The sequence below is a fragment of the Canis lupus genome, chromosome 9, assembly GCF_003254725.2.
Source record: "Canis lupus dingo isolate Sandy chromosome 9, ASM325472v2, whole genome shotgun sequence".
Classification (NCBI taxonomy): domain Eukaryota; kingdom Metazoa; phylum Chordata; class Mammalia; order Carnivora; family Canidae; genus Canis; species Canis lupus.
In genome coordinates this window covers 4,466,219-4,488,379 of record NC_064251.1, presented here as the reverse complement: position 1 = coordinate 4,488,379, position 22,161 = coordinate 4,466,219, and the positions used below count along the sequence as shown (strand labels likewise).

General features: G+C 51.7%; 3 long non-coding RNA genes across 4 annotated transcripts; 2 read left to right on the top strand and 1 right to left on the bottom strand.

Annotated features, from left to right (window-relative positions):
• The first annotated feature begins 2,210 nt into the window (after window positions 1–2,210).
• On the top strand, window positions 2,211–17,829 carry LOC112672853 (uncharacterized). 2 transcript variants are annotated; one of them, XR_004818702.2, is made up of 5 exons: window positions 2,211–2,597; window positions 2,722–2,827; window positions 3,289–3,434; window positions 4,389–4,473; window positions 16,088–17,829. It is a non-coding gene; the product is annotated as an uncharacterized LOC112672853 (long non-coding RNA). The 2 variants fall into 2 exon arrangements; XR_007412794.1 differs by lacking the exon at window positions 2,722–2,827 and having other exon boundaries at window positions 2,229–2,597.
• Window positions 4,482–10,974, top strand: LOC125755705 (uncharacterized). Its single transcript, XR_007412800.1, has 2 exons — window positions 4,482–5,440; window positions 10,773–10,974. It is a non-coding gene; the product is annotated as an uncharacterized LOC125755705 (long non-coding RNA).
• LOC118355693 (uncharacterized) lies at window positions 14,212–18,378 on the bottom strand. Its single transcript, XR_004818700.1, has 2 exons — window positions 18,217–18,378; window positions 14,212–15,721 (listed from the first exon to the last, which is right to left on the bottom strand). It is a non-coding gene; the product is annotated as an uncharacterized LOC118355693 (long non-coding RNA).
• Window positions 18,379–22,161: the final 3,783 nt, after the last annotated feature.

Below are 22,161 nucleotides of genomic sequence, written 5' to 3'. Positions count from 1 at the left end.
ATCACACCCGGAGCCGAAGGCAGGTGTCAAACCGCTGAGCCACCCAGGGATCCCCAGAGTTTTTTAGAAGCCCCCCAGGTGATCTCAATGTCCAGCTGAGGCCGAGACTCGCTATCCGGACATCCCAGGAGCTTAAAACCTTCAGCTAAGTTTGGACGCTGAGACCCACCTAGAGGGCGTGGAGCTGAACTGAAACTCTAAGTCAGGGCACAAAGACATGAGGTGTTAAATCATCCACAAAGAATGAGTGGCAGGGCACCATGGGGGGTGGGGGTGGGGGTAAGTGCCCCTTTCCTGGACCGATGCCTGCTCAGGGCCTATCCCATTCCTGCCACTCCCAGGGCCTGTGTGATCTCAGCAGAGAGCGTTGCTACAAAAAAAAAAGAAAAAAGAAAAAAGAAAACAAAGAACAAAAAAAAACGTTTTTCAGATCAAACTTCTCAATGGCTTGGCTACTGCCCAGGCTCCCAGCTTGGAGCTGCTCTGGCTTTTTTCTCAGATTTGGTCTAACGGTGCGGTCCCGGAGCCAACTCATACTTGCTCACGAGCTTGTGAAATTTTCAGGACTTTGGTAAAGCAATTGTTGAACGCAACCATTATTTTTAAAATAGATAAATAAACCGTGCAAGTGACATGGATTCTATAAGAAGGTCAGGAAAACTCAAGCTCATCACCTTAATTACTACATTTTAGGGCTCTCTGTGCTCCTGAGGATTCTATTGTATCCGTAGGGTGGTAACTCTGATTATTCATGCTGATAGGCTGAAATCCATCACAGTGGAGGTAGTTACAGCACAGAAATTGGTAAATACTATAAATCATGGCTTTTTTTTTTTTTTTACTTCAGTCCAGAGAGTCAGTAATTAAAACCTACCAATGCACCCCTCGATCTAGAGGTTAAAAAAGGAAAGCGGAATGCCAGCCCTGGGTTTCCTCGAGTCTATGTTGAAACCAGTTGCTCTCAGTGGGAGATGCATTTGGAAAGCTTCAAGCACCCTTCCCAGGCCCCACGCACCTGCAGTTGCTGCTGGCCCCTCTGAGAGGCTCTGTGGCCTCAGGTCCAGACTCCGCCTCCCCACCTCCTTCTGGCCCGTTTTCCGCACCCCTCCACTTTGCATCCCCATCTGTGTTACATCCATCCATCCCCTCCTTAGGACCGATGACAGGAATGGTCCTGTTTGCCCAGGTCTGCCCTGGGAGCTGGGCTTCCCTTAGGCGCACACCCTGCTGCCTGCCTTGACCCAGATCATCCTGGCATCCTAACACCAACCCTGTCAAGACCCTCCCAGGGCCTGGCAAGGGAGGTCGGGTATACCCCTTCCCCTTCATGCGGTTAGAACTGGTGCTCCAAGGAGCTGCAGGCAGGGCCACCCGAGCTCTCAGCCCCCACCCGCCCCTCCCAAGGACACTACTCCTACCCCCCCTGCAGGTAAGCAGGCACAGCCAGCTCAAACCCAACCTTAAAGGTCAGCAGGGATCACCTACCACTATAAAAACCCCAGTGCTGGAGGAAGTGCTTCCTTACCACCAGCAGACTCCTCTGAACACCAAACACCCTCCCAGTCTCTCCTGCACACCAATGGCAGCTGGGGTGGGGTGGGGGTGGCTCCCCAACCCCCCCCCCCAACAGGCGCCTCAGAACCTCCTGTGCTCCAGCCCCTGCTTTGGGCAGCCCTAAACCACACAGCAGAATTTCCCATCCTCTCTCAGCCCATGACATTGATGAACTTCCCATCCAGTCGGGACCCACCGGGGACGGAGCCGCAGAAACAGACCATCTGTCAATCGCCCTTGGACCCCAGAGCCAGTCCTGCCGGTTGAAGTGTGTTATTTGGATGCTGCAGAGAGATGTGTTTTCTTTATCTGCGAGGCCGTTAACACCTCTCCTCTAAATGACGTAAGCTCGTTCACAAGACTCAATTTTTTTCTTAAGCCATCCTTTTAATTTTTTTTCCTAATTTCTAATCCAAGGAGAATTTACATACATTGAGATGTATGTATCTTAAGTATACAACTGGATAACTTTTAACAAATACATATCCTACAGTCTTACCAAAATACCGAACATCTCTGTCTTCCAGAAAGTTCCCTCGTGCCCTGTGCCAATCAATCCCCCCCTCCTCCAACCACCCCCACCCCCAAGGCAACCACTGTTCTGATTTCTACCACCAAAGATCAGTTGTGCCTCTTCTAGAACCTCACAGAAATGAAATCACACAGAATGAACTCTTTTGTGTCAGGCTTCTTTAACTCAGCATAAAGCCAGATAATTATATTTAAGCAATTTTAATTTTCCATGCAGTCTGTGTGCTGGAGAAGGTTTCTAGATTTGGAATCTTTGTGTTGGAATCTAAAATAGCTTTTGTTGGGCCAAGCACATCTTCCCTGCCTCCCTCCCTCTCCCTCCAGGCTTCAAAGACCCTATTTTATACAGACAACTTCAAAAGGACCTCTGAGCTTTGGCTCCAGGCCTCGCCCTGGGAACCAGGGCAGAACGAGACAGACCCTGGAGACATTACAGATGGAATACTACTGCAGGAGGGCCAGAGGTCCTGCAATTTGGTCCAGAAAACAGGAACGGGAAGAGTCCATGTTGGGTGAGTGTATTAATTTCCTCTTTCTACTGTAGCAAATTGCCCCAAATTTAGCAGCTTAAAACAACAGAAATTTATCAGGTCACGGGTCAGATGTCCAGGCTCTACCGGTTTCTCTCTGCTCCAGGTTTTACAAGGGCAAAACCAAGGCGTCAGCCAGGCTGGCCTCTGATCAGGGAGTTCTGGGAAGAACCATTTCCAAGGTCATTCGGGTGATGGCCAAGGTCATTCAGGTAATTGCCAAGTTCAATTCTGTGAAGTTGTAGAACTAAGGATCCCCCTTCCTGGCTGGCTGTCAGCTGGGGCCAGTCTTGGCTCCTGGGGACGCTGACACTCCTTCTCTCATGACCCCCCTGCCCCCCGCGCCCCACCATGGCAGGTTGAGTCCCTGTCATCCATGAAATCTCTCTGCTTCCTCTTCGGATGTCAGCTGGAAAAAAGTTCTCTACTAGGAAGGGCTCATGTGATTAGATCCCCAGGCCCCCTACCAATAATCCAACCTAATCTCCCTGCGTTAAGATTTCTAACTTTGATTATTCCTGCAAAGTCCCTTTTGCCATGTGCAAAGTTCAGGAATCCCCAAGACCAATTTCTGGTTGATAATTCACTAGAAAGACTCATAGAACTTAGAAAATAAATCTGTTATACTCATGATCATGTGGGGTGTTTTGTTTTGTTTTGTTTTGTTTTGCAGTGAGAGGACATAGATTAAAGTCAGCAGCGGTAAGAGGCTGGTGGAGCCGGGCCCAGGAGAGGCCAGGCGTGAGCTTCCAGGTGTCCTTCCAGGAGGGCCATGTGGACAGCCCTTCATTCTCCCAGCAACAATGTGTGACAACACAGGTGGAGTATTGCCAGCCAGGGACACCGACCTGAGCCTTAGGGTCCGGAGTTTTCACTGGGTTTCACCATGTAAATAGAAATGCCTGGCCAAAGGGCTGACCTCTGTCTGCAGCCCCTCCAGAGGTCAAGCTCCGACGTGTGGCCCAAGGCTCCAACCCTAAAACTCATTGTTTTCAAAGACTATCTGACTGGCCCAAGATCCCCAGGGAAACAAAGGCTCTCTTATCAGACAGGACCTTTCAAGGGCCCCGAGGTAACTTCCCAGGAGCTGAGGGCAAAGGGCAGATCTCTCCTTGGCCAAGGCCAATCTCTTCCTGCACACCACAAAACTAGCATTTCCACAGGTTCCAGGATAGGGAGGACGTCTCCGGGGAGCCACTCCTCTGCTAACCCCAGTGAGGGTCACTCTTCCAGAGTCCAAGGGAGCAGCATTTCCCAAAGTGTGTGCTTTGGAACCCAAATCCTACCAGTGGTTCCCAGGAAGGTTGTGTGGTCAAACAGCATTTGAAACTGTTGTCCCTCCATACCCTCCTTTCTCGGTGACCCACTTGGGCTTCAGCAGAAGCCTCGGGAAATCCTTCCACAAAGACCCCCGCTGCACCTCACTTAACCCAGCGTTGCCCAAACTGCCTTATCCATGGAGCCGTCCTCATGTGATCTCTAAGGTTCTACCAGAGGTATTTGGGGAAAGTGGAACTGTGCCTTAAGTAATCTTTGCAACCTGAAGCCTCACCACCAACCCTCTGGACCTCAGTTTCTCCATCTGCAGGATGAGTTATTGTTTTGCTTCCTCTCTGAGCAGGTCTTTGCAAATTAAATTAGCTAACATACACAAAATGCTTGGTTCATCGTATACATCTGACTGATGGTAGCTATTATTGTTGGATTTATTTTTAGGAACTAAAGTGTCTTCACTAACCTTACCTCTTGCTTCTTTGTCACTGTCAACACCAGGTCCAAAGAGCCCGTGAAATATCTTACTAGGCGGTCATGATTTCGGCCCAGGGAAATCGAAAATGGCCTGGCATGCTGGCAACCGGTAAGTCATTCTCCTCTAAGGTTCCCAAAGATCCGATGAGCTAACTAACTGGAAGGACCCTGTCTAATGTGTGTGAAGTGACTGAGGGCACCATGTTCAAAGGGACCAGGAGGGTCACGCTTTTACTTGCTGGTTACTTTTCTCTCTTAGACATTTATCGAAAGAGAACACTCTGGGGGTGCCTGGGTGGCTCAGCCGGTGAAGCATCTGCTTTCGGCTCAGGTCATGATCTCAGGGTCTTGGGATGGAGCCCCCATGTCAGGCTCCCTGCTCAGTGGGGAGTCTGCTTCTCCCTCTCCCTCTGCTCTCTCTCTCTCTCAAGTAAATAAATAAAATAAAAAAGAAAGAAAGAGAGAGAGAGAACACTCTGTGTTGGAGCTGCTCCTAGAAGGGACACATGGGCCTCTGACCTAACCCCCGAGCCCTCCGGACGTGGAGAACCCAACAATACTCCCTCCTCGAGCCTGCGTGGCACTGCTTGGCCTCATCAGCCAGCCATACAAACCAACTGCAGGATGACCTAAAAGGCTGCCACTCCCCACGTTTTCAGGGTTTCTCCCCAGCCTGTCGGCCCTCTGATCTCCAAGCCCCGTGGCCTCCCAGACCTCTGCCCGGCCTCATTCTTTTCCCATGTGGCTCCACACATGACTCCCACTCTCAGCCTGGCCCTTAGGTCAATGTCTGGTTTGGATGACTGGTCCTCTTGGCTTTGACCTTGGGGTCAAACTTCAGATACAACTCCAGTATCACTTTCAGCCATCACAGTTTAAAGCAGGTGGAGGCCCCTTCCTGGTGCCCTAGGATCCTCCTTGACATTCAGGGAGGGAGTGTGAGTACATCTGCAGGCGATGCTGAACCATCCATGGGAAGGAGCCATCCTGGAAGAGATCTAGGAAGAGGCCGGGCTGACCACGCTGCAGTTCAAAGCTGGACTTCCTGTGTGCACACCATGCAGCAAATGAGTCAGGTTTGGTTTGGTTTGCTTTTTTTTTTACATCTGACTCATCTTCTAAGAGAACCCTAAGCCATTAAGAACAATGAACATGAGGGCATCTCACTGCTCAGTCAGACAAGCGTGTGACTCTTGATCTCTGAGGTTGTGAGTTCAAGCCCCACATTGGGCATAGAGATTACTAAAAAAAAATCAAAACTTAAAAAGAAACAAGAACACGCATGATGAAGCTGGTGAGGCTGCTAATGGCACATGTTCTGAGCTAAGCTGGGTACCAGGTACTGTGCATCTTTTCCTTACATGGTCTCGTGTGACCCTGCCATGATCACCCCCAAGTTACCTGTCATTACCCCCGTTCACAGGTGAAGAAAGGGTAAGTTACCTTTATGGGGTCATTACCGGTGGGGAGTGGTGCCAGGCTTCTTCCCCGGGCCCGTGGGCCCCAGCAGCCTCTGCTCTGCCCTGTTGCGGCGTCACCCCCAATCTCCCTGGGTCTCCTTGGCCTGACACACAGGTGTGCACCGTCTAGCAAGCAGTCCCGGGCTCCATACTCTCTGCAAAGGATGCCTGGGGCTCTGGAGAGACACCTGCTTCAAGATGGAAGAACCAGGTGGACTCCTCAAAGGACCTCCTTCCAAATCATCAGGCTCCCAGCTCATCCCCGCCACGCATTGGTCCTTTGCTTCCCCTTCCTGGCCCTCCATCCCTTCATGAACACGGGTGGCTCAGGTGCCCTCCCTTCTGCTGCAGTGGGTTTTCTGGGTCTCCCCCCAAACCATCCGTTTCTGGTGAGACTAGTCCAGGCTCGGTCTTTACTGCCATCTAGTGGCCCCCAGGTTCACCGCAGGGAGGAGTGTTCCAGAACAGAGAGCCGAAGTCTAGGCACCTTTAAAATGATGCTGTAGTTTAGCTTGATGGGGCTCAGAGTCTCCACCTGGCAAACCCAGGGCCAGCCTTCTGGAAGGCAACAGTCTTGGTGTGGCCCCGGGGGCGGGGGGGGGGGCCTGCGTGAGGAGCAAGCGGCTGCCGAGGCTCGTTCTGCTGAGGCCTCGAACCGTGGGCACCTGGCATCCCATCTGTGGGAGGCTCCCCCACCCCTCTGCCCACCAGAGAGGCCAGAGGGTGTGGAGGGCAGTGTGGCCAGAGCCCAAGAGGGATGTGGAAGGCAGAGGTGGGCCCCGGGGGCCCAGGAGAGAAAGGTGTCACGGGTTTGGAGGTGTTGGAGTGGGTTTGTGTCCTGGCAGAGGCGGCAAGGGGCACAGAGCCATCCTGCCCTGGGCTGGCCCTCTGAGGAGTCGGGTGGCCAGGGTTCCCATCCTGACCCTGCTGCTCACTCGGGGAGTCTTGGAAAAGGAGCCACCACCCACCTCTCTGCTGTTGCTAGAATCTAGAAGCCCTGGCGTATCCGCTTCCTGCAGCTGCCCTAACAAACGACCTCAGTGGGGTGGCCTAAAGCACCCCGGTTGTCCTCGCCCGGTTCTGGAGGCCCCATGTCCAAACCCAAGGAGTCAGAGGGCTTGGCTCCTTCTGGAGGCCCTGAGAGTCTGTTCCCTGCCTCGTCTCTCCCGGCTTCTGGAAGACGGCGACAATCCAGGTGGCCTTGCCCCTGTGCACATGTGTGCACGTGTCTCCTCTTCTTACAAGGCCACAAGTTGTGCTGGCTTAGAGCTCTAGTCCACGCCACGCAAGGACATCTTCATCTTGATTTGATCACATTGGCCATGACCTTATTTCCAAGTGAGGTCACATTCCCGGGGGGGGGGGGGAGGACTTGAACGTGTCTTTTGGGGGGACGCCATTCAGCCCACAGCAGCCCTCAGATGGATGGCGCATTACTGGGATACCATCTTACCTTGGGGTCAACAACAAGCTCCCCTTGTGACGAACGCCCCGGTCTTGACCCTCCACACTGGGCTTGTCTGTTCCCACCTCAAAATGTCCCTCACAGCTGGCTTGTTCACCTCCCACATTCAGTTCCATCGTCCCCCATCTTTATTTTATTTTTTTAAGATTTTATTTATTTAGAGAGAGAGACAGAGACACAGGCAGAGGGAGAAGCAGGCATGGGACTCGATCCCGGGTCTCCAGGATCAGAACCTGAGCCAAAGGCAGACCCTCAACCCGGAGCACCCCCAGGCATCCCCCATCTTTAAAAGGCTACAGAGATGCTCCTACCATGTGACATGTCCCCAGACCAGCCCCCGGGCCCCACCCTCTCTCGCCCCGCCTCCCCCCCCCCCCCCCCCCCCCCCCCCCCCCCCCGCCTCCCCGCACCTGCAGGTAGCTAGGCCAGCATCAGCTGCCATCACATGGGCGGCAAGTGTGTTTTAGGGTCAACACCACCGAGCTCAAGCCCCTCAGCTGAGCAGAAACTCCTCATGGTCAGCAGGGCTCAGAAGATGTCTGCACTGCCCGATTTGTCCAGGTGGGCCTCTGAGGCACAACTGTGCTGAGTGTAACAAGGAATGTTCTAGAAAGTCAGGCTTTTCTGGGTCAAGTCGTCAGTCACTTTTGATCTTTGAAGATTTGATTGATTGATTGATTGATTGATTGATTTGAGACAGAAGGAGAGAGAGAGAGAGAGAGAGCGCGCGTGGGCACAAGCGGGAGGGAGGGCAGAGGGAGAGGGAGGGCCCCCACGGAGCAGAATGGGGGGAGGGAGTCTCAATCCCAGGATCCTGGGATCATGAGCTGAGCTGAAGGCAGATGCTTAACCATCCGAGCCACTCACGCTCCCCCGTCAACCAATTTTGTATGCTGACGACAGATTTTGCCCAAGAGCCTTGGGGAAGACCGAAGGCCGGCGGTGCGGGCCGCGCTGACCAGGGGAGGACATTTGAGACCTTGGGGACCCCCCTGGACCGCCTTGGGGAGCTGGTGCCGGGCCTGCAGAGTCAGACAGCAGACTGCCCTCACCCCAACGCGGTCGCCCGCCCCGTGGGCCGGCTCCACGCGCAATCACACGAGGCTCTAATGAAATGCTGGTTTAAAATCGCCTGATCTGCGGGAATGTTCTGAGCAAATTAAATATCCAGCATCCGAGAAGCCAAGTGGCTTGGAAAAAAAGCGCATTTATGGCTTAACAAAAGATGGAGCAGTTCGACAAGTAAGACACGGCACTAATTGGCAGCAGCCACATTTTGTTTTGTTCCCCGCAATGGCCTCGTGGAATTGTAAAAAAAAAAAAAAAGAAAGAAAGAAGAAAGAAAGAAAGAAAGAAAGAAAGAAAAGAAAAGAAAAGAAAAAAAGAAAAAGAAAGAAATAGAAAAAGAACATGTTGAAGCCTTGAAATGAAACACTTTAAAAAAATAGGCTAATGTTCTCGGAGACCATGTTTTAAAGACAGCTTTTGTTCCTTCCTCGGGGTTTTCTCAATCAGCAGAAACCACGGTCTCCACCCGACGGGGGCACAAGGAGATAAGCGGGAGGCACGGGAGGCACGGCTTAGGCCCGGGCAATTTTCACCTCTATCTTATCACGACCTTCAAGATGCATTATTTTCATCTGAAGTGAGGTTCCAATTTTTGGAAGAAAAAAAAGCCTTTCATCTCTCCCAACCTCATTTTCTTTCTCTCTCATTCTCTCTCTCTCTCTCTCCTGAGGGAAGCGCAGGGGAAAAACATTCCTCCACTTGCTACGGTTTGGGAATCCCATAAAACACGCCAGCAGCCGGAGTGTTTTGCGCTGATAACCCTCCCCCACCCCCACCCCACCCCCGCCGCAGCGGGTGGCTCGTGGACGCGCAGACCCGGGCCGGGGGTCCACGCGGTGAGCAGGAGGCCGGTGGGAGGCAGAGCCGCGGGGCAAGGGGACTGCCACCCTGTGCCCACGCCTCCTGCTCCAGAAGCCGAGGGGCCGAGGGCTGGGGAAGTGGTGGGGAGCCCCAGGTGTGCGTCACCTGCAAGCGCCCCGCTGCATGTACCCCACTCCCCGCTCACGTGCTGCGGGTGTTCTCAATGCCAAGGGCTGCTTTTGTGTTTTCATTTGCCCGTAACCCATGCGACTGCAAGCCCCCCTTAGCACGCTGCGAGAAGCACCATTTCTTCAAACCCGTTAAGCAAATCAGAGGAGGGCCTGGAGGTAACCTTCCCCTGTCCCTTTGCATCTCTGCCCTGCAAACAGAATAAAGGAGATTTCCAGAACCACTTGCGGGGTGATGGAGGGGGGAGACAGCCTCAGGGCAGTCTGAGCCCTGGGGACCTCAGAGACCCCCCAGCTGTTGGGGCAGATGAAGGACAGGTGTCCACATGGGCCACAGTCCGTGGAGATGTGATTCTCAAGCTCTGGTGCCTGTGGAGCAAATGGGGTGAGGTCACAGTTCCTTGTGACGCCGTTCAGGGGTATTCACTGTCTTCAGGGCTGATGCCTTTCTTCATTCATTCCCCAAATATCTTCAGCACCACTCTGTGCCCTGCTCTCATTCCTGAGGATATCATAATTTAAAATAAATCTTCCAGGGCACCCGGGTGGCTCAGCAGTTGAGCATCTGCCTTCGGCTCAGGGCGTGACCCCGGGGTCCTGGGATCGAGTCCCACATCGGGCTCCCCACGGGGAGCCTGCTTCTCCCTCTGCCTGTGTCTCTGCCTCTCTCTGTAGGTCTCTTATGAATAAATAAATAAAAATCTTAAGAAATAAAATAAAATAAAACAGATCTTCCCCACACTCGTGGAACCCAAGCTCTATGGGTTGAACAGACAATAGACCAAAACATTTTCGCTGGTGACCCACCAGCAAGGTGTCTCCGGTGGATGAGAAGTGTGTCGCCCTCCACCTTCCGCCACTGCCAAGCCGGGGCAGCACAGATCCCCTCCGAGGCCTCTTCCCTCTGCCTCCAGCAGGTCGAACCTCCTTCCACCTGCACCCACGTCCCACGACCACCCAGCGTCCTCGCTCTAGGAACCCTTGGTTAGGGCGCTTATGCAGAGAGACGGTGTCTGACTTCTAGTCTCCCTGGCCCCACTGGCTTCTGTCTGCTGGGGCATTTCCAGCAGGAAGGAGAGAGATCCCCATCTGGGAGTGCGGGTGTAGACACTCTGTTCCCTCCAACCACAGCTGAAGGATGCTGTCTGGCAGGAACCTGGTCCCGCACTCAGAAGTGACATGTGACCAGTCACACTCAGGCTGGCGTGGGGCCCAGGCCCTGCGGGATTGTCGTGTTTGCGCCTGAGTGCAAACAGCCACGGACATCCGTGGCAGCTTGAGAAATGAAAACCCTAGAGTGGCAAAAATTGGACCTTATTTTATTTATCTTGAGAGTCCATCCTTCGGGCGTGCACTCTCTCTCTCCCCTCACCCCCCCCCCATCTGTTTTGTCTCTCTTTACCTCTCTCTGTCTCTATCTCTCTAGCTGGAACCATGCAACATGACACAAGAGGCAACTAACGTCCTTGTAGCCCCGAGATGACTTCAAGACCTGGCTCTTAGGCACCTACAGGCTATTCATATCTGCTCTTGGTAATGTAGCTTCACATTTTACAGCGAGTGACACTCCCGAGAGCTGAGGAGGTGCCCCAGTAAGCCTGGCTCACTCATAAACCTTTACAAATCCACTTTGTGGGTGCGTCTGTTTTATTTTATGTTATTTTAAAGGTTTACTTATTTATTTGGGTGAGGAGGGGCAGAGGGCAGAGGGAGAGAGAGAGAATCTCAAGCAGACATGGAGTGTGGAGCTGGATGCAGGGCTCAATCTCACGACCCTGAGATCGTGACCTGAGCCAAAATCAAGAGTCAGACGCTCAACTGATGGCACCACCCAGGTGTCCCATATTTTATTTTATTTTATTTTATTTTATTTTATTTTATTTTATTTTATTTTATTTTATTTTTAATTGTTATTTAGTTTTAGTAATCTCTATACCCAACATGGGGCTCGAACTCAGGACCCCGAGATCAAGAGGCACGTGATCCTCGGGCTGAGCCAGTCAGGATGTGTCTATTTTACAATCAGGAGGCGGATGCACATGGAAATTATTTTGCTCCAACCAGCAGGGGTGGCTCCTAAAGTCCCCTCTGGTCCTGGAGGCAGAGCTTCTGACCCCATCGTTCTTTCCTCCAGGCAGACAGACATACGTGGCCTGCAGACACGGCACCCCGGGAAGGGCGGTGCAGGTGCTATTGGCGCTCCGTTCCCCTCCAGGGTGGGTGTGATAGAGAATCCCCGATAACACCCACACCCAACAATCTGGTCACACCATCTCTGACCCCAAAAGCGACCCACCCACAATGCCTTTTAACCTCATTAGCTGAAGAAATAATGTATCCTTGAGTTCCTAGCCCCAGCTTCCCTCTTGTGGAATTCAAAGGAAAAGGTAGGGGCACCTGGGTGGCTCAGTGGGTAAAGCGTCTGCCTCCAGCTCAGGTCATGATCCTGGGGTTCTGGGATCGGGGAGCCTGCTTCTCCCTCTCCCTCTGCCTGCTGCTCCCCCTCTACTTGGGCCTCTCTTTATCAAATAAATAAATAAAGTCTTAAAACACACACACACACACACAAACACACACACAAAGGAAAAGGGAGGCAAGAAAAATGAACTAGCCTATCGGCCTCTCCCTGGCACAGGGTGTCCTCCTGGAGCTCACAGAAATCTCACCTAATCCTTAAAACAACCCCGGGGACAGGAATTGTTTCTAGTTCATAAAAGAGGAAATGAAGGCTTTCACAGGAGGGCAATTAACCGGGTCAAGGTCACTCAGCTAGACCCAGACCAAGGCAGGATGGCAGACCCTAAAGCCCACATTCTTGCTTCTGCAACGTGCTGCCCCCAAAATGCTGCTCTTGGCTGCAGCTGCATAAACAGCTCCAACAATCAGGCTGTCCCCAATATGTGGCCACTCTGTCAATGAAACTCTAACCTTCCTTTAGCTCTCCCGCCATCTGTCGTCTTGAGGACTCTCCTTCCTGTTTGCATCGCCCCCCAGGTTCGGGTCTACACACTTGCTCTTCTCTTTCTGCCATGTGCCTTGGAGAATGCCACCCTTCAGTCACCCTCCCACTTACGCTGTTGTCTCTGTGTCCTGGCCTCTGTCCTGGGTGTCCTGCGTCTGCTTAGACCTGCACAGGCTCCCAGGGGCATGTCAGCCCTGCAAACAGTACCTGTCAGGTGCGACACGAGAACTGCCACATTAGGTGATTCTGGGGTACACAGATTTGTCTCAGAATCTTACTTCTTGCCTTCATCCTTACACCCAGATTAATTCCACCTGCATCATAGGTGTCAGTGAGGAAAAAAAGAAAACTATTCAAGTACTAAAATTCCTGCATGGGTGTTTATAAGTTTGGAAGTTGCAAAGCTTTCCAAGCACCTGGGGCGTAAATCCAGGTCAACAAATTTAGGAATACAATAACACGCTTTTATGTTTTGTAATTAATTTGCGTTTCAGGCAGGTTGGGGAGGCCTCACGTCCATTAGTTAGGGCCTGCACCTCCAATTCCTAAGTCTGAAGCAGTTTCGTGGGGAAGTCGTAGTTAAAACTGGGTCTCAGATTGTGCATGGGAATTTTTAAGGGAGAAAGCAGGGACGCGACCCAGAAAGAAAGCTAACATTTGGTTCATTTGGGCTCAGAAGTGTAAACTGTCTTTTTAGCTGTGTTTGCATGTTTTCTTTTTTTTTTTTTTAAGGTTTTATTTATTTATTCTTGAGAGACACAGAGACAGAAAGAGAGAGAGGCAGAGAGAGAAGCAGGCTCCATGCCCAGAGTCTGAATGCGGGACTCAATCCTGGGACCCCAGGATCATGTCCCAAGCCGAAGGCAGACGCTCTACCGCTGAGCCACACGGTGCCCCAGTGTTTGCACGTTTTCATAACCCGCATAGGTCACAATGTGGAGTAAAATCCCATTGGCAGTCAGGGGACCACACTCACCAGCTCAGGGGAGATGGTAGCCTGGAGCTGGGCCCAGGTGTGTCCTTGCAAAAAGCCACCCCTCTGCTTCTCTCTCCCTCCCCTCCTTCGCCTTCCCTCCTCCAGCAAGAGGCTGAAACCAGCTGCAACATTTCTCCGCTGGCAGGGAGTGGGGAGACGGGGTGGAGGGACACCCTGAGGATCGTAATCAAATGTGTAACTGGTTTACCGAGCGGTCTCAGGCTCCAAGGCATAAACATAACCACATAAAATGGTTTTACATGTTCCCTAATCAATGCCATAAGCCATACTCTGTCAAATTCCACTTTCCATCGCCTGCTGACATCTCAGGCAGGTCCCACTGCCTTCTGGTCTCTCTCAGTTATTAGAAATTCCCTCCTGGCCTCAAACCACGACCTCAGTCTGATTCTGTGCCTTCAGGTCCCATGGCCTGCCCCAGCCTGCCCCGGCCTGCCCCGGCCCAGCTGTGGCCTGAGGCAAGTGTGCTGGCTGCCTGGCTCTCTCAGCCTTGGTCCGGTTCTGGCCTGACTGCAAGGTGGTTTCCGTGGAGATGGCAGGCCCATTCCCCTCCCACTGCTCTAGGGTGATGTTCAGACTCACGCTGGACGTGTCCGTGGCTGAGAACGCCCTGCTGAAGGACCCCCGTGTCCCCCATGATGGGGGAACAGGGCTGGCTGAGGACAAAGCACAAGCCTAGGGCAGCACATCGACAAGTCCTTGAAAGAGACAGAGTGACTTTCCTCTAGGGACTCAGCTGCCTCGATGTTCATACTTTGCTGAGGGCGAAAGGCAATCCTAGCCCAACTCCCAGGATCCTGTGAATCTACTTTAACATATAAATTTCCTTCAGAAATTTCCTTTATCTCTAAACCCCCAAGGTACGCGTCGGCGATCACCCCCCAAGCACATGACCCACCGGTACGCATCTGAAGGTCTCATGACTCAGGTTTTATTAGACGGTAATGAGTGACCTTTTCCCAACATTAGCCAGCACCCCCTCAAGGTCCTGGGAACCTTGCTTCCAAGATTCCTTAGAGACTTTCACTCTCCCTAACCATCTCCTGACTCCCAGGGATATAATCAGCCACCCCTCACAGGCCTGGGGCAGCCGGTCCCCGGGCTTTCATAAAACCACCATTTTGCACAAAGATGTCTCAAAAATTCTTTGTTGGTTATCAGCTCAGGACCTCACCTATATTACAAAACTTCATCACCCCAGGCCGGCCAATGCTCTGGGCCCCTAGCCCTTGGTGGAGCACACCCAGGCGGTTCACGATCGCTGCCTGTCCTCGGCGTCATGGTCATTCACAAGGAGCCACAGGTTGGGGGACCCCCTGTCCTTTCTTTCGGGCTACTGCATCCCAGTCCCTACTTGCCCATGTTCCAGCGAGAGTGCTGCCCTGGGAATGGGAATGCTCCGGGTTGGAAGTGGATGGGAGTTCCTACATTTGCATGCACACCATACTCCAGAAGACCCGGGCCTGGCTCTCCCGGGGACGCCTTCTCCACACCCCAGTCTGTCCTGAGAGCAGAACAGGGTAGATGGGAGCCCGGCAAGAACCCAGCTAGGAGCCTGCCCTCCATGGCGTCTCCTCACAGACCCTGCCAATGCCAACAGTCATCCCCTGGAGCCCCACTGTGTGCCCCTCCGCACTGGAACATAGAATAAAATCCCAATAGATTAAACATTTATAATGAAGCAATTCCTATACATTATTCCATCTACTCTGAGAGAAATATTCTACTTTTGCCTCCATCTTATGGTGAAAAAATTGACATTTAGGGAGGGTGTTTTGTTCAAGATTGCATGATCAGAACGGTGTTATTAATCCGTCTCTGTAGAACAAAGAAATCTTACAAAGCTCAACGATTTGCTGGGGGCCCAGGGGGTGGGTCGGCAAACCATGGCCTGTGAGCCAGATCCAGCCGATTCCTCTAAGCCCACAAGCTAAGAATGGTTTTTACTTTTTTTGAAATGGTCAAAAAAAACTCAAAGAGGATGATTTTGGGACATGAGAGATTCATGTATCCTTCAAATGCTGATGTCTACAAATAAAATTTTATTAGACACAGCCACCCTCATTTGTGTACGAATTGTCTGTGGCTGCTTTGCCCTACACCGTCGGAGTTACGGAGTTGCAACAGAGACCATCTGGCCTTCACAGCCTAAAATAATTAGTAGCCGATCCTTTAAAGATAAAGTTAGGCAAAGCCTGCCAACATTGATTTTTCTCCCTCACAGTTCTCTGGGTCTCCTAGGACTATTTCCGGGCTGCAGGCTGGGTTCGGGGAGGCCTCCATCTGTGCCTGTCTGGGGCCAGCAGGACCCAGAGCACGTCCTTCTTGTGGTGGGTGGAGAAAGAATAGCAGAAATGATGTAGTTTTGGAATATTGGCGAAGTCCGGAGTCAACGGCCAAGGAAGAATTCTTGAGATGTCTTTGGTGCAAAGGAAAAAAAAAAAGTGATTTTATGAAAGGAGCCAAAGTGGAGCAAGGAGGAGAAGGAGCTGCTGCTGTGTGCTGCCCCCACATCGTCAGGTGCTGCTGATTATATACTGTGGGATTGGGGACCAGTAAGATAAAGTCCAAAAGGACTTTCATATGCTAAAGACTCACAGGATCCTGGAGGCCTGGCTATTGTCAAGCTAAGATTGTTTTCCCCTCCAGCGAGGCATTAATATTAAAACAGTTGGGAGCTTCCTGGAGGAATGTTATACCCTTCTAGTACTTGTTGATGGGTTGCAGATTATAAAGACATTAAATTTTTCTCTACATTTCCTTCTACCTTTGTCTCCCACGTCAGAAACAGATGATCGGCCAAAGGCCCCACCTGGGGCCACACAGTTGTCGTCCCCGTCGCCCCCCCCTCTTTCGCAGCCACCTGCCAGGCCCATTCCAGCAGGAGGGTCACCAGGCTCACACACCAAGGGCTGCAAGGTCTAATTCCCTTACGAGGAGTGAGTGGAGAGTCAGAAGCCAAGATCTCATCCATCGACCACAGGTGGGGACTTAGGATTTGAACTCAGGACTGTCTGACTTGAGAGTCTGTGTTTGCTCCTCCTGCCTCACTGACTTTGATCCTGGGCAAAGTGTCACGGGTGCAACAAAGAAGAGAGTGGAAAACTTTTTGGGGGACAAGGCAGGATGGTTTCCCCATCGTTCCCTGCCCACAAAGGCTGTTCCTGAGCTCCCGAGGGGACCATCCAGCTCGCCACCATCTCAAGTAGCCTGGGACCAAACAGAATGGCTTCTGGGGCCTCCGGAAAGCCTCGGGCAGAGCTGGCAGGAGCACTCGACTCTCCAGGAATGCCCTTGTCGGGACTGAAGAGCCGGCTGGCCATTCACTTCAATTACCCGGCAGGCATCCTCCGGAGCCAGCTCCTTTCCGAGTCAGAGTATAAATAGGTCATGTGTGTCTGGAAGCCCTAACAAACGAGAGGGGGGAAAAGAAGGAAGAAGGAGCGATCGATCCCCCCCTTCTCCCCCCCACCCCTTCCCCCCACCACCAGTGTTTCACTGAAGCAGGAAGGAGCGGACCCACCCTGGAGGCTCTGGTTGTGAAAGGTGCAGCCGGGCCTGGAGGAGCCGCGGGGGGAGGCCGATAAGGGGGCGCGCAGGTCCCCCCCCACCGCCACACCTGCAAGCACCCCCTCGGCCCACACAGGATCCCCCGGGGCCGTGACCCAATCGGACACTCGCCAAGCAATCCACAGAGGGAGGAAGAATTGGGATCCCTGGGTGGCGCAGCGGTTTGGCGCCTGCCTTTGGCTCAGGGCGTGATCCTGGAGACCCGGGATCGAATCCCACATCGGGCTCCTGGTGCATAGAGCCTGCTTCTCCCTCTGCCTGTGTCTCTGCCTCTCTCTCTCTCTCTGTGACTATCATAAATAAATAAAAATTAAAAAAAAAAGGGTCATGTCCCCATTTAAAAAAAAATAAAATAAAACGTGCACCCGCAAAAAAAAAATAAAAAAATAAAACGTGCACACGCTGCTCACTCCTGCAGCTGCTGTGTTTGAAAGAAAGATATGGGGAGAAAAGAAATGTAGCAAATAATAGAGCCGCTGACGTGTTGCGGAACACCCGGGAGAAGGAGGTGATTTTCTTGTCAAGCTCCACAGGCATCAGGACGCTGAGCAGCAGTGGACGGAGAGGACCCAGGCAGGAGCCCATGTCAGAAACGCGGTGCTGGATGAGAGGTCTTCCGGGCCCACATCCCTGCCTAGATTGTCCCTCCGAAGCGTGGCCCGGATCAAATCAAACACTCCGGGGCAAGGGGACTTACATAGGTGGGGGGGGGGGGAACCCACCACTTCCTGAGAACGTCTCTGTGCCCGCACAGCAGGTTTTACAGATGGGGCTCCGGGCAGCCCTGCGTGGGAGCGAGGCGTGACTCAGCCCATACTACACACGAGGGGACAGACTGACACAGAAACGTTCAGCGACTTGCCTGAGGCAGCCCAGCTCATGGGTAACACAGCCCATGTTGAAAATCGGATCCGAGTCCGGACCCGTGTTTTTCATTTATGACACGGCCTCCCAAAACGGTAGGTGAAAACCCTTCACCTCCGAGTGGACACGATTTGGACAATGTGGGTTGCTGCAAAATTGTTTTGCAAGATTAAAAGCCTGTGCTAAAAAAAAAAAAGCCTGTGCTCACCAATTATGAGCTCCCTGCAGCCCTGCCTCCCCTACGGGTCAAACCGTCAAGATCCGCGGCAGCCAAGTCAAGGCCGCAGCTTGTCCTGCTCTGTTTTTGACGACCCGGAGCCTCACTGGGTGAGAGTGAGGCCTTGGGACCCACGCGCAGGGGGCTCTCCCCCCAGCTGTCTCCCACCCTTTGCCCCCGCCTTCTGTTCCCAACCGTTTCAGGTAGACAGCAAAGCGGAGAACGTTGACAGCGAACACACGGCTCTGCCGTCTAGATTCTACCTTTAACGCTCAGCTGCTCCTGCTTTGTCCGGTCCTCTCTCCTCCCTATGAGGCCAGATGCTTGGCTCCTGTTTTGAAAACATAAACAGAACCATAGTTGTATTCGTTGCATTGCTACCTTAGCCGCACGTTCTGCGTTGCTCTTTACTCAATTATGTTTTTTGCACCTCTTAACCTCATGCACGATCAATGATTAACTTTGCTTTTTATCCCCACTCCCTGTTTACCTACTGATTGTAGAAACCCAATGGGGACCTGAAGGTGACATTTGTCTTGGTGTATTTGATCACACCAGGCCCCAGATAGTGCCTCCTTGTCCAGAAGAATGCTTACCTCCACATTGTTTCAGGAACCCCCTCCCTCAAGTGTTCAAGAACCCCCTTCCCCACCTCTCACGTACATAAGCTGCCCCTAGACTCAGCAGGGCAATGCAGCTTGGGGAAGGCAGCTCCCCTGCCTTCTCATCAGGCTGCCCCTCCGATAACAAAACTTTCTTTGCTTTAAAACCAGTATCTCAGACATTGGATCACTGCTGGTCAAGTACAAGGACAAGTTTGAATTCTGTAACACTTCCATCCAACTATCAGTGCATCTTTGCATTTCTTTTTTTTTTTTTTTAAGATTTTATTTATTTGACAGACACAGAGAGTGTGCACAAGCATGGGAGGGGCACAGGGAGTAGGAGAGGGAGAGAGAGAAGCGGGCTCCCCGTTAAGCAGGGAGCCTGATGCAGTTCCATCCCAGGACCCTGGGATCATGATTTGAACCTTAAGGCAGATGCTTAACTGACTGAGCCACCCAGGCACCCCCATTTTTGCATTTCAGAGCTGGCTCAGTCTGTGGAGTGTGAGACTCTTGATCTCGTGGTGGTGGGTTTGAGCCCCATGTTGAGTGTAGAGATTATTTATTTTTTTAAAGATTTTATTTTATTTATTCATGAGAGACACAGAGAGAGACAGAGGCAGAGACACAGGCAGAGGGAGAAGCAAGCTCCATGCAGGGATCCCGACGTGGGACTCGATCCCGGGTCTCCAGGGTCAGGCCCTGGGCTGAAGACGGTGGTGCTAAACCGCTGAGCCACCTGGGCTGCCCTAGAGATTACTTAAAAAAAAAAAAAAAATTAAAACAAAAAAGAAGTAAATTGCTGTCACTGGTACATTTCCCCTGAATAATTCGCATGCCTATCATTCACTTGAGCTGTATGTTTTACATTTTTTCTTTTGAGGCAAAATGAACACACAATGCAATGCCCATATCTTAAGTGCATATTCGTTGAGTTTTGACAGATTCCGTACACTATGTGTCCCAAATCTCCATCACGGAACAGAGCACTACCATCAGCCCAGAAAGTGCCCTCCTGTCCCAATCAGTTTCCACCCCCAACTCCCAGAAGCAGAGGCGATGTGATAACGTGCACATGACCATGAGAGCCATTGGTCTTACCATGTAAATATTCCACCGAGGTGCCTGGCTGGCTCAGTAGGAGGACCATGTGACTTTTGATCTCAGGGTCATAACTTCAAGCCCCACACTGGGTGTAGAGATCACTAACATATATTAATTAAAAATGTTTTTAAAAATAAATACCCCATCACCTGGAAACGTTTGAGCTGAAAGAATAGTAGTATGGCTCACTAAAGGCTCATCACAGCCACCTGATCGGGGTGACATCCTGTGGCGTAGCTGGGCTATACCCTCTAGGATGCAGTAGATTCTCTAGATTGATGGCCAACGTGCGGTGCTACATCCACAAGAGCTGGAACACACTGGTGCTACACAGGGCTGTGAATACCAGGACCAAGAGTCCTTGGGGCCACCTTGGGGCTGGCCAGCACTCCCACCCACAACCCAGAAGCACCAGCAGGTTCACGCCTAAGAAGTCAGCTTGAACCCACAAGGGACAGGAGGGAATGGAAAAACACTTCCTCTCTGCCCTTCCAGGCAGACAATTCTTTTTTTTTTTTTAAGATTCTTTTTTTTTTTTTTTTTAAGATTTTATTTATTTATTCATGAGAGACATAGAGAGAGAGAGGGAGAGACACAGGCAGAGAGAGAAGCAGGCTCCATGCAGGGAGCCTGATCCTGGGACTCCAAGATCACGCCCTGGGCCGAAGGCAGACACTCAATCACGGAGCCACCCAGGCGTCCCACGCAGACAATTCTGAGGTGCATTTCACACGGCTTCTGAGAGGGTCCTGGTGAAATCACCCAGCAGCGGCCAATGGCAGTGACAAAATTGATGACTCATTCTCCTCCCCTGTCCACTCCTCCAGCCCCTCACTCCTGTTCACTAGGGTTACTTCCCAAACAAACAAGCCTTAGTCTCTGGCTCTAGCTAGTGTGTGTGTGTGTGTGTGTGTGTGTGTATGCGCGCACACGTGTAAGCACACGCACCCATGCCTGTGGCGGGGGAGGGGTCCTAAGGCTGAGCAGGCATGTTGTATTGTTGGTGGTTATTTACTTATTGAGGTACAATTACATACAGTAAAGTGCACAGCTCTTAAGTGTACAGTTTGATGGGGTTTTGTTTTAAGATTTTATTTACTTATTTATTCATGAGAGACAAAGAGAGAGGCAGACACAGGCAGAGGGAGAAGCAGGCTCCATCCAGGGAGTCCAATGCAGGACTCGATCCCAGGACCCCAGGATCACGTCCTGAGCCAAAGGCAGACACTTAACCACTGAGCCACCCAGGAGTCTGTTTGATGGGTTTTGACAATGCATATACACTGATGTAACCAACAGGCTCAAACAGCCCATGGAGTCTCACCAGCAGCCTAGAAGATTCCCTGGTGCTATATTCAGTTTATCCCCATACCCAGATGCAACCACTACCCAGGTATTTATTCTGTAGGTGCCTTGGGTCTGTTTCTGCACCTGATGTAAACAGAATAAATGCGCAGTATTTTCATGGTGGATGAGAGGTGGCTGAGAGCTCTTTGTCCTCCTCCCATAAAAGGCAGACTCTGTTTCCCTTCCTCCTGAGCCTGACGTGTTTCGACACGGAGGGCTGTGGAAGTGATGCTGTGATCTCCAAGGCTGCGGCTGCAGAAGTCTGCAGCCTCTGCATTCTCCAGGTGGACGCTCCCTCTCCTCCCGGGAGTGCTGATGGCCGAGCAGCTGGCTGCGGCAGGAGAAGAACCGGGGTCCAGCGAAGCTCTGTGCCAGCATGGGAGCAGCGTCCAGTATGATCCCCAAACACGTGCCATCCAGCTAACTTGGCACTTAGAGGTCCCTGTAAACCCCTAACTGTGTGTATTACAAATAAGAAAGGCCGAAAACGTGAGTCAACCGTGCAATTCAAGATGCTGGGGGAAGAAAGCAGAGTAAAGCTAAACAACAACAACAAAAAAGTGGAATAAGCTAAATAAAAGTAAAAGAGAAAAGTCATGAAGTGGAAAACAAATAATAGAGAGCCTCAGGGAAACAAGTTTTTATTGGAAAAACTAATTAAAAAGAAAGCCATAGGGACGCCTGGGTGGCTCAGTGGGTTGAGCATCTGCCTTTGGCCCAGGGCATGATCCCAGGGTCCTGGGATCAAGTACTGCTCATCGGGGAGTCTGCTTCTCCCTCTCCCTCTGTCCTTCCCCTCTCCCCGCTCATGTCCTCACTCTCTCTCTCTCTCAAACAAATAAATAAAATCTTAAAAAAAAAAACACAAAAAGATGGGGGCAGCTGGGTGGCTCAGCGGTTGAGCATCTGCCTCCAGCTCAGGACGGGATCCTGGGGTCCTGGGATCGAGTCCTACATTGGGCTCCCCGCAGGGAGCCTGCATCTCCCTCTGCCTATGTCTCTGCCTCTCTCTCTGTGTGTCTCTCATGAATAAATAAATTAAACAAACAAACAAACAAAAAACCCAAAACTATAGCCAACTAAAGCAAGAAAAAGACAAACAGTATCAGGAATAGAAAGGGGGACTTAACTCCAGACATAGTAGAGATTTTT